The following is a 12,556-nucleotide window of genomic DNA, read 5'->3' on the forward strand; positions in this document are numbered from 1 at the left end:
ACTCTAGGATTAATTAATATTTTAATTAATTTATACTTTTATTTTAATACATTACTAAATAAAATGGGGATACGAGGACAGGGCTCTTCCAGCATTAAATGGTGATGGGTTTTTACGTCCTTATTGAAAGGATCCAGGGGGAGGATCATTCCTGTTTTAATGGAATTTCCTGTGTTTCGGTTTGTGTCCGTTGGCTCCTGTACTAAATCAAATCCAAGTTTGAGAAAACTCTGTGTGCAGGCCAAAAATAATTCATGATGATGATGATGATGATGATAATAATAATAAAATTTACAATTTAAAATTTTATAATTTATATATTTATATGTTTGTATATTCATATATATTTATATATCCATATATATTTATCATATATATTATATTTATAAATATTCATATATATTTATATTTATTTATGTTTATATAAATATATATTTATATAAATATTTGTTTATTTTTATATATTATTCATATATATTATATATTCATATATATTTATTTTATATATTCTATTTATATTTACATAAATACATAAATCATATATTTAATATGTATAATATATCAAATACAGGAATATATTTATAATATCTTTTAGAATAGTTATCTCTAGTTATTGTAATTTTTAACGCCGAGGAATCATTCCTGGTGAGGATCAGTCCTGGATGAGCTCAGGAATGCCCAAGGATCACAGAGAGGGAGCTCAGCCCTTCCCTCGGGGATGGGAGGATGGAAAACCAACCCTCTCTCCCGAAATTTATCCCATCTTTTCTCTCCAACTTAATTCCCCTTCTATTTTTTCCTAAATCTCTTTTTTTTTCCGTGCCATATATTCCCCGATACAAACCAAACCGAGCTCGTTATAAAACCCCTTTTCCTTTTTATAATCACTCCACCAGTTTCTTTTTTTTTTTTTTGGAAGTGTTTAACATCCCTTTTGTGGAGCTGTTCCCTAAGGAAGAAAGATTCCAAACGAAGGGCGAACGACAAAAGGTGATTTGTTTTTGCCTCTGGGAGGGGGGGTTTTGTTCAGGTTTTGAAGAGCAAATCCAAACAAATTTTAAGAGCCCTCAAGTTTCCCAGGGCGGGTACTCAAGGCAAAGGTACACAAAGGGCCCTGAAGTGGATTTTTTTAAGGTCTCAGGTTGATGGGAAGAAATGAATCATTCTTCTCTGAATTTTGCTCTTTGGAAAAATTAGGATTTCACCTCCCCCATAAGAAATTAATGTATCAAATTAATAAGGAACATGAACGATTGGAAATATGATGGATGTTAAAGTCAATTCTTATCATTTTTCTGAGTTTATTGTAAATTATTAAAAATTATAATAACTAGATATAATTATTCTGAAGTACACTATAAATATATTTCTATATTTTATATATTATATATTGAACAAATATAATATTTATATATTTATATGTAGATATATAAATATATTTATATATGGATATATATATTGAGAGATATATATATATAAAATGGATATATATAATATAAATATATATATTAAAAATAGAGATATATAATATATGGATATATAAATATATTTATATATGAATATATTTATATATGAATATATATGAACCTATAAATAGATAAAGTATAAATATTTAAATTATAAATTAAAATATTATTATTGTTATTATTGCTATTGTTATTATTGCTATTGTTATTATTGCTATTGTTATTATTATTGCTATTATTATTATTATTATTATTATTCTAAATTATTTTGGCCTGAACACAGAGTTTTCTCAAACTCAGATTTGATTTAGTACAAGAGCCAACGGACACAAACTGAAACACAGGAAATTCCATTAAAACACAGGGAAAAGCTTTTTTTTTCGGTCACTGTGGTCAAACACTGGAGGGAAACTGAGGCACTGGGAAGAATTTGGGATGAGCTCCAATTCCAGTGACAAGATTCCCTCTTATTAAGCTTCCAGTATCCTCCTCTCCTCCAAACACCCCTGGATGAGGCGTAAAAATGAGGAATAGAAGGTCGAGCTGGAGAGACTTGGTCCAGAAAAAAGGAATTTCTTCTTCTTCTTCTTAGGACCAGGATTGCTGTGAGGGGGTTAAGGACAGTGCAAATGTGGCTGTCCCTGGGATTTAGGCCGAAGGGAAGCAGGGAAGCAAGGAGAAGACTCGGATAAGCAAGTGGAGAAGGGAGGAAAAAGGAGAGAGACACAACAAGGGGCTGGAAGATGTGAGGGGACAATCAGAGAGAAGAAAACAGCAGAGGGGGGGTCAGGGGAGTTTTTGATTGTTGGCCTGACACTGATCCTCACTGTGCCTTTGGTGGTGCCACTCACTCTCTTTTCTTCCCAGAATCATGGAATATCCCAGCTTGGAAGGGATCCACGAGGATCATCAAGTCCAACTCCCGACCTTGCACAGGGCCAACCGAAAAACCAACCCCTGAAATCACACCATGTGCCCCAGAGTGGTGTCCAACTGCTTCGATCCTCTCTAAATCTGGGATATGGAATGTCTCAGGACTGATTGCCCTTCAGGAAGGACACTGAGGGGCTGGAGCAGGTCCAGGGAAGAGCAACAAGGCTGGGGAAGGGACTGGAGCACAAGTGCTGGGAGGAGAGGCTGAGGGAGCTGGGGGGGCTCAGCCTGGAGAACAGGAGGCTCAGGGGAGACCTCCTCACTCTCTGCAACTCCCTGACAGGAGGGGGGAGCCAGGGGGGGTTGGTCTCTTTTCCCAGGCAACCATCAGCAAGACAAGAGGGCTGGGTCTTCAGCTGTGCCAGGGGAGGGTTAGGTTGGACATTAGGAAAAATTTCTTTGCAGAGAGGGTGCTCAGCCATTGGAATGGGCTGCCCAGGGAGGGGGTGGATTCTCCATCCCTGGAGGTTTTTAAGATGAGACTGGATGTGGTATCAGTGCCATGGGCTGGGAACCACGGCGGGGTTGGACCAAGGGTTGGACTGGATGATCTCGGAGGTCCCTTCCAACCCAGCTGATTCCATGGTTCTCTGATTCTATGATTCTCTGATTCTATGATTCCCAGACCAAGGTGGGAGCTCAAGACTAACTTTGTGAGGAGGAGGGAGAGACACTGAGCCCAAATCTCTTGGGGCCCCAAAACCCCACCTGGCACAGGACCTCAAGGAATGACCAGATCCTGGGGCTGCCTCCTTCCCCCACAGAGCTGGTGGAGCTTGGACAGGGTCTGGCTGTGCCTCTGAAACTGTCTTTTATTGCCTAAAGTAGGAATGTGGTTGATTTCCCTCCAGATTTTGGGAACACACTCCCTGCCTCACCCACGGCTCCCGTGGTTCGAGCCCCGGCGACTTGCTTGGGTTTGTTCTCCCTCGGGTTTGTTCTCCCTCCTCCCCTCCAGCCCTTGGCCTCCGGTGGTGGGAAGTCAGACAAGCTCGAGGAGAGCCCATTAAAACCCCTCCTCTCCTCAAACAAACCCTGACATCAAAGGGATGGGGAGAAGAGGAGCCAAAATCTCGGACTCCAAGGCACCGACTCATTCCTGCCTTGGGAATGTTCCCCCACCCTCCCGATCCCCCTCGGGGAACCTCGGGCTTGGTTCCACCACAGCCCCAACCTCTTCCACCCAGCACCTCTGCCCATCTGCTCTGCTCCAGGGCTCTGTGTTTGCCCCCACCCTTTGCACCAACAAGAACCAGGGAGGCTCTTCAAAGCCAAAAGCTTTTTTTTTTAATCCCCCGAGTGAGGGCCAAAGCTCCGACCTTCCCCCAAAGGGGGAAACACTAATTGTCGACAGGGCTGGAAAAAATGTTCTCCCTGTGAACATAAACAGGGGCTGGAAGGAGCTCAGGGGGCCAGATGTGGTTGGGAAGTGTTTAGGAGCCGGGACAACAGAGGAAATTTCCATCACGTTTTTATTAATCAGAAAAAGGAGCTGAGGGGTGGCTTTTTTAATTCCTCTCCCCTGGTCAATCCCAAACTGGAAAACAGAGCTCAGCAACATTCCTCTTCTTTTTGCTTTTTATCTTTTTTTTACCTTCTTTTAACCTTTTTAATCTTTTTTTTTTACCTTTTTTTTTTTTACCCAATTTTAACTGGAATTGGAAGTAAACCCGAGGTTGTCTTGGGAATGCTCTGTTTGAAATAATCAGCTTTGCCCTTGTCTTGAGGTTTTTCTTCTCCTTTCTCCAAGCTGAGCATCTCTTGTGTTTTAAAGCAGCCCCTTGCCTGACTCATTGAGAGTTCCCCAAGGAAATGGATCCCAAAATTCTCCTTTTCCAGTGCTCGATCCACAGGCATCTCACTCTGGGATACAATAACAAGGCTCAAAAAAGGAATGGGAATGGACTTAGTTATACCCTGTGCCAGCCTTCTGGGTTGGTTTCAAGTTGTGTGAACTCATATTCCCTGGGGATCCCTGTAGGATCCCTTTTCCATGCAGTAAAATTTGGGAAATGTGGTTGTATAGGAGACATTTCCTTTGTCCTGCCCTCTGGGAATTCCTCCTGGCTCTGTGGCTTGGAAACTCTTGGACTGGAAAAGCAACTTAATTATACCCTGTGCCAACCTTCTGGGTTGTTTCAGGTTGTGAACTCATATTCCCTGGGGATTTTGAACCTGTAGGATCCCTGTTCCATGCAGTAAAATTTGGGAAATGTGGCTGTATAGGAGACATTTCCCTTGTCCTGCCCTCTGGGAATTCGTCCTGGCTCTGTGGCTTGGAAACTCTTGGATTGGGAGAGTAACTTAGTTATACCTTGTGCCAGCCTTCTGGGTAGGTTTCAAGTTGTGTGAACTCATATTCCCTGGAGATTCCCTGTTCCATGCAGTAAAATTTGGGAAATGTGGTTGTATAGGAGACATTTCCCTTGTCCTGCCCTCTGGGAATTCATCCTGACTCTGCGGCTTGGAAACTCTTGGACTGGAAAAGCAACTTAATTATACCCTGTGCCAACCTTCTGGGTTGTTTCAGGTTGTGAATTCATATTCCCTGGAGATTCCCTGTAGGATCCCTGTTCCATGCAGTAAAATTTGGGAAATGCAACTGTAGGGCAGAGATTTCCCTTGTCCTGCCCTCTGGGAATTCATCCTGGCTTGGAAACTCTTAGACTGGGAAAGCTTTGGAGACCAAAAAAGGAATAACCTCCAAGAATTCTTGTCCTTTGGGAAATATATTGATGGAATATTGGGAAACTCACGTGCTGCTGTGTCAAAATCTTGGGAAAAGCTTGTCAAGACAAGCTTTTCTCTGTTAAATGATTTGTCCAAGCAGTGGAGAAGAAACTCCTGATGACTGTGGTGCCCTCAGGGACATGGACCATTGATCCCAAGGACCATTTCACACAATTCCTTGGCATCCAGGTGCCCTCCAATCCCTCTTTGGGTCGGAATGAGAAGCCAGGAGAGTTGTGAGGGCTCAGGACACGCAGAAGGATAAGGACACAGGTGGGAAAAACTGTGTGGGTTTTGTTTCTCACATGCTGGGAATTGTGTTATCTTTGCAGTGGGTTGGGAATTTCCCATGGATTATGGGTGTGGATTCCTGCCATTCCTTCCCCATCCCTGGCAGATTTAGGAGCCTCGTTAGGAGGGACAGAGGAGGTGGAATATCCTCTGCCTTGGGTCGGTGCCATTTCTGCCCCTGGGCTCCGATTTCAGACGTCTTTAGAAGGTTCTTTATGAGATCCCTTCATTATTTTAAGCACAAACCCCTCCCAGGGTTGAAGGACAGGTTTTCCTCCACTACTTTCAGAATTAGTGAGCTCTGAAAATCCCTCTGCATCCACACTCTAAGGAGAAAATTCCCACCCCTTTCCTCTCTCCCCCAAATCTTTACTTGGAGCTCCATCTCTCCTAAATGTAAAGAAGAATGTTCTCAATGTATTAACAAAAAGCTGAGCTCTGTTCCCTGAATATTAAATATTATAACCACGTGACAGGAATGATTTTGTCCAAGGCCAGAGGAATCTGAACTAAGACACTGAGTGGCTCATTTTCTAAACGATTATGCAAGTCATTACTGCACAAATCTATTTAACAACAGGCTTTCATCCTAAAACAGAAAGCAAAAAAAGACAGGAAAACCTATTCTATGTCCTGTATCTCAGACATCCCCTTTAAATTAATGAAATATTAAATTATTTCTTTGCAACTGCATCTTTGAAACGTGTTTTCTGCCTGATATTTCATAAGACAGAGAGATCTGCTGATGTAAAATCCTCGTTGGGCCATTCCAAAAGAGCAACTTGTCATCTCCTGAGGGGAAAAAGGGACCCAATAATTTCATTTACTCCGGTTCAAGTCCCAGAGGGCTCCTGAAATCCCTTCCTGGAACACATCACAGCTGAACTATGTGTTCCTTGGGGGATTTTAATTCTTCTTCCAGCACTGCAGTGACCAACCTACACCTCTGGGACACGTTAGACCTTCAACATCATAAAACTCAAGCCCGGAGCAACAGAACCCTCGTAAAGGTGGATTTGTGACCCACCTCTCCCCCAAGACAAAATATTTGTTTAAAGGATGGTGGAATAGGATCCCAGCGAGAGCAAACTCAGGGCTTTGTGCCTGAATAATAATATTATTTGGTATTTTATTATTGATTTTTTTTTATTATTAGTTATTTTATTAGTTTTTAGTATTTTATCAGTTTATTGGTTATTTATTATTTTACTAGTTTTTAGTATTTTATCAGCTTGTTAGTTATTTGTTATTTATTAGTTTTTTATTATTTTATCAGGTTTTTTATTTTATTAGTTATTATTATTGTTGTTGTTGTTATTATTATTATTATTATTATTCCATTTCTTATTTTATTCTTTGAATTTGGGGGACAATCTCTCTTTAAATGATGCTGCTGGAGCATCCAGAGGAAGGGGGCTCTAGGTTGGCAGGATGCTCAAAAGCACGAATGGAAAGGTTGGTCACAGACCCAAAATGCTGTTTGAAGAGGGAATTCAAACATGGAATCCCAAAATTCTTCATTTTCCTTCCCAGAGTTCAGGTTGGACAAGGCTTGGAACGACCTGATCTTGTGGAAGCGGGAAAAAAAACCTTCCAGTGGAAGGAACTTGGAACTGGATGATCTTTAAGGTCCCTTCCACCCAGACCATTTCATGATCCTTTGGTTCTGTAATTCCCTAGGGATGCAGCCCCTTTTCACATCTTTAGAAGATTCTGGTCTCAACCCACTTTTCCTCTTCAATTTTTAGGCAACTTCCCGTTTTTCCCTCCCCATCCGACAGGGCTTTGTGCTCCAAGCTCCCGTTTTTCCCCAAGGCGATCGTTCCCTCTTGGAAAGCAACAACCCAACGGGTCTCCAAGCTGCTCCTGAGCTGGGCAGGGAGCAGGAATCTTGAGATTCCAGCACCTGGAGAAGCTCATTCCTTGCTGCTGGAACAGCTTCTGGCAGTCTAGAGCTCCTTCTGCTGGGCAAACCCCCCCACGCCTGGCTCCTTCGTCTCTCTCCTCCTCCTCCTATATAAAAATAAACGTAAATCACTGCAAAGAGTATTTATTGCCCACAGTTACGGCATTTGGTCGCGTTCTTTCACCCCCAAAATATTTAGGAGGCAATGAGGATGTTCCCTTTAATCATTTCGGGTCCAGGGGGCCCCAGGGCAGCTGCTGAACAGCTGGAGTGGGCAAGAAGAGGGAGGAGATGCAGAAAATCAGGAGGAAACTCTTTCTCCAGGTGCTGAAAGCTCAGTGCACCCCTGGTTCGCCCCAGAGGCCTCGGTGGGATCCCTCCAGTAAAGATTTTCCAGGCACTGACATCATCATTTATCCCAACCTTTATTCCAAGGGTGTCCCGGGGTGCTGAGATAGGTGAGCACATCATCCCAAAATCCTGAAAGGGGAGGGGAGGCAGGAAATCAGAGCCAGGGGGGCTTTTTTATTTTATCAGTTTTTTATTTTATTAGTTTATTATTTTAACAGTTTTTTATTATTTTTTATTATTATATCAGTTTTTTAGTATTTTATTAGTTATTATTATTATTATTATTATATTTATTATTATTATATTTATTATTTTATTCTTTTCATTTGGGAAACAACCTCTCTTTAAATGATGCTGATCATCCCAAAATCCTGAAAGGTGAGGGGAGGCAGGAAATCAGAGCCAGGGGAGCTTTTTTATTTTATCAGTTTTTCATTATTTTATTAGTTTATTATTTTAACAGTTTTTATTATTTTTATTATTTTATCAGTTTTTTATTATTTTATCAGTTATTATTATTATTTTATCAGCTATTATTATTTTATCAGTTATCATTATTATTATTATTATTATTATTATTATTATTATTATTATTATTGTATTTCTTATTCTATTCTTTTCATTTGGGGAACAACCTCTCTTTAAATGATGCTGATCATCCCCAAACCCTGAAAGGTGAGGTGATCCCTCTAGTAAAGATTTTCCACGCTAACATTGCACTGGCATCATCATTTATCCCAACCTTTATTCCAAAGGTTTCCTGGTGTGCTGGGATAGGTGAGCACATCATCCCAAAATCCTGAAAGGCGAGGGGAGGCAGGAAATCAGAGCCAGGGGGGCTTTTTTATTTTATCACTTTTAAATTATTTTATCCGGTTTTTATTATTTTATTGGTTATTATTATTATTATTATTATTATTATTATTATTATTGTTATTGTTATTATTATTATTATTATTATTATTATTACTAAATTTCTGGTGGGGAGCTGTTGATTTGTTTTTCCACGGCCCACGAGAAGTGCTAAGAAAAGGAGGTTTATTTTTCTTGATCCACCTCCCTTTTTGGTTTGGTTTTTTTTTTTTTTTTCCTCCCTGAAAAACCCTCTGAAGGGCAGGATTCGTGTCCCAGTGGTGTTTACACCCTTCAGCTCGTGGCTGGGGACACGTGGCCAGCCCGGGGCTGCTCCAGCTCTGCCTGATTTATGAAGAACCAAAGCTCTGCAGCTGCCAAAGCTAAGCCTGAAAGTCAAAGCAGCTTCTTAAAAGTCCAGGGAAAGCTCTGCTTTGTGGACAAGGGTGCACAGAACAAGGGGAATGGCTTTAAGCTGAAGGAGAGGAAGTTTAGATGGGATATTGGGAAGGAATTCTTGGCTGGGAGGGTGGGGAGGGACTGGACTGGATTTCCCAGAGAAGCTGTGGCTGCCCCTGGATCCCTGGAAGTGTCCAAGGCCAGGTTGGAGCAACCTGGGCTGGTGGAAGGTGTCCCTGCCCATGGCAGGGGGTGGCACTGGATGATCCTTAAGGTCCCTTCCACCCCAACCCATTCCATGATGATTCCATGATCCTCTAAGCAGATTCTCTTGCCTTTTACCTCCACTTCCCAAAGTATTTCCTCTGGAGATGATGCTCATCCTCTTCTTAGAAAACAACAGAGGGGACAGTGAGGAAAAAAGAGCAGGAGGAAGGGGGAGAGAATGGGATGAGAACATTTTTGCTGCTGGATCTGTAACCATGGAACTCAACCTCCCCAGGAGAGCCAGATACCACTGTTGGCCCAAAATCTGAATCCATGATCCCAGAATCACAGAATTCCAGAATGGATTGGGGTGGAAGGGACCTTAAAGCTCATCCAGTGCCACCCCCTGCCATGGGCAGGGACATTTCCCACCAGCCCAGGTTGCTCCAGCCTGGCCTTGGACACTTCCAGGGATCCAGGCACAGCCACAGCTTCTCCGGGAAATCCAGTCCAGGGCCTCCCCACCCTCCCAGCCAACAATTCCTTCCCAGTATCCCATCTAAATTTATCCTCCTTCAGCTTAAAGCCATAAGGACTTAGGGAAGGTAATTATGTTTTGTCTTTGGAAGCAGAGCTCACCACTGGGTTCTGCACCCATGCAGAGAAGGAGAACATGATTTCCACCCCAACATGGCACAATCAGTACCTGATTTGTTTTCCTGGGCTGGTTTGTGGTCTCTACACTGTCCTTCCCACCACTGCAGAAGACATGATAGAAAAAAATGTGCAGTCATTGGTTTAGAGGTTTAATTTCCAAGATTTAGGGCAAAAAGGGCTATGACCCTATTTTATATGTTTTGTCCTTCCTCCATAAGGCCAGAAACCTCTGCCTGGTCCAGGGATTTTTCAGTGTTGAGTTTCCTCTATATTTGATCATCCTCTTGAAAAAAACCTTGAAGTGTGGGCTGGCAAGAAACTCTAATGGGGATTTATATGTTACTTCCCCAAATTTGGATGTGGAAGAACACACAATTCCCCAACACACCCGAGTGAGGGCTGCACCCAACCTACTGATCAAATGCTGGGTTGGGGCCTCAACAATTTGCTGAGTTGCCAGAGGAAAAGAGGGAGAAACAGATGCAGGTTCTTCACCAAATTTGTCTCTGGTCACTGCTAAAATCCTCCAGCTGAGCATCTCCTAAATTTGAGTGATCAGCTGCTAAAACAATCCCTGTTTAACCCCCTTTAGAAGCTGTCAGGTTACAAATGGCCCCATCTCCTCGGGGGGGTGAGCCAGACTGAAATGAACCGACAGCTCAAAGATCTCGCCCCAAAATTTGGAGCCTGGTGGGGGTTTAGGACCTAAACCCACCTGAAGGGGTCAGAGCAAACATCCCCCTCACACAATATCCCGTTTCATGAGGCTGCAAACAGCAAGTGCAGGAATGCAGGGAGGACGTGGCAACACTTCCATCAATCCCTCACAGCCTGGAACAATCCCTGCCTTTGGGATTTCCTGAGCTGGACACGATTTCTGTGCATTTTATACCTTTTAATGGTTTCTCTTCCACTGATTTATTTTTTTTTTAGCTTCCCCATGGAACTCCCTGTGTCTCAAACCCCCAATCCCAGGGGGTTCCACACTCTCACTGCTCAGAGTGAGCCAAATATTCACCCCCACCTGATTTTATTAATTCTGGACCTGCCACCTGCTTTTTGCAGTGAAGGGAGTGTTTCCCTTCTCTTCAGATGGAATTTAAAAGGAAAAAAAAAAACTCCTGAATTCATCCCACTGGGGTTTTTTTTGATTAGTTGGTTGGGTTTTTTTTACGGGTCATCCTCTGTTCTACCAAAGTCATTTGAATTTTAAGCCTGTTCTCGAAATCCAGGACATTTTGTGCCATCTGTGCCACAAGATCCTTCCCCCTTCCACCTCCCCTGCCCTGAAAGGAAGTGGGAATACCAGCACAGATCCCAACAGGATTGATCCTTCTCTTTTTACAGCGACCCCTGAGTAGCTGCCTACAAGTCCAATTTTATCTCTGCTCCTGCATCCTCATTTTATCCAGGTCTTATTTTCTCTCTTGTACAACTGGAAGGATTGAAAAGCCACGTGGGTGTGACACTTGGGGACGTGGTTTAGTGCTGGGTTAATGGTTGGACTCAATCCTAGAGGGCTTTTCCAACCTTCATGATTTAATGACTCTAACGTGTGAAACAGCACTAGAACTTTCTTCAAACTAACATTCCTTCCTTCTCTGGCATCTGACATCTCTTTATTTGCACATCCTCTTTCTCTTTATTTGCACTAAAATAAGAGCTCTGAGAACTTCCCTCAGATTTAGGCAAATTCTTGTGGCCGTTTTGTGGCCCAAAACCCCCCTGGCGTGCAACTTGTCTCCCAAAACAGGTTGGACACGTTTCAATGACCTCCTAAAAAATGGTCCCTGAGTTGCACCAACTCCCCACAGCCTGTCTGGGACAGGTTTTTGTACCAGGAGACCTTCTCAGTGATGGTTATCATTTATATGTTTAGATGTAGTTGAGATCCACATCTCCTGGTGCTTAAAAAGGGGAAAAAAAATATGCATTAATGTGAATTAATCTGAGTTTGTCTTTTTTCTGTGTTGGGGGTCTCCAGGGCAGGAGGTCCCCAAGAAGCTCTTGCTGCTTCCAATTGTTACAGCAGAGTGTTCTCATCCTTCCCCAGCTGTCCTGGGTGGGGACAGTCTGTGGGTCAGGATTTGGGGTGACCTGGAGCCCCAGGAGGTGGCCGCCCTCAAATTTCCAGGAGATGCAAAAACCATCCCCGCTGAAAGGCTTAAGCCCTGCCAGGGAGTGCCCAACAAGATTTCCACAGGAAAAAAAAAAAAAAAAAAAAAAAAAAAAAGAGCCCTTCATTTTTGATGTCTCATGACTTCTGTTCAGCTGAATCTGCTTTTCTGGCTCTCTTTCTGGAAGAGCAGTCCCTGCCTGACGTGATCTCTCCCTGTAGCCCTGGACACCACTTGTTTATTTAAACTCCCCCGGGGGGAGGTGACCTTTTGTGTGTCAGCAGCAAAGTTGACAAGTTTATCTCCTGCCCCCTGATCCCTCCACTCTCCTCCCAGCAAAAAAAAAAAAAAAATCCCGGCTGGGCTGTGGAAATCTCTTTAACACGATAATTTGTCCTCCTGCATATTCATCATTGTTGCCTTTCAGCTGCAGTGAAAGCAGCTGGAGGGGAGGGGGGGGAGCAGAAGATAAATGTCTTTCCGTGTGAGGGAGCCTGATTTGATCTTCCTCCTCAGCTCAAGCCTCACCAGGCACCAGCTCCTGGTGATTTATCATTTTTAGTTCTGCTCTGCTCATCAGCTCGCTCTGGGCTCAGGGAGCAGAGGCAGGGAGGAGCAGGAGCCCCAGCTGTCTTCGTTCCCTGCAG

Source organism: Lepidothrix coronata, unplaced genomic scaffold (assembly GCF_001604755.1).
Source record: "Lepidothrix coronata isolate B3197 unplaced genomic scaffold, Lepidothrix_coronata-1.0 Scaffold173, whole genome shotgun sequence".
Classification (NCBI taxonomy): domain Eukaryota; kingdom Metazoa; phylum Chordata; class Aves; order Passeriformes; family Pipridae; genus Lepidothrix; species Lepidothrix coronata.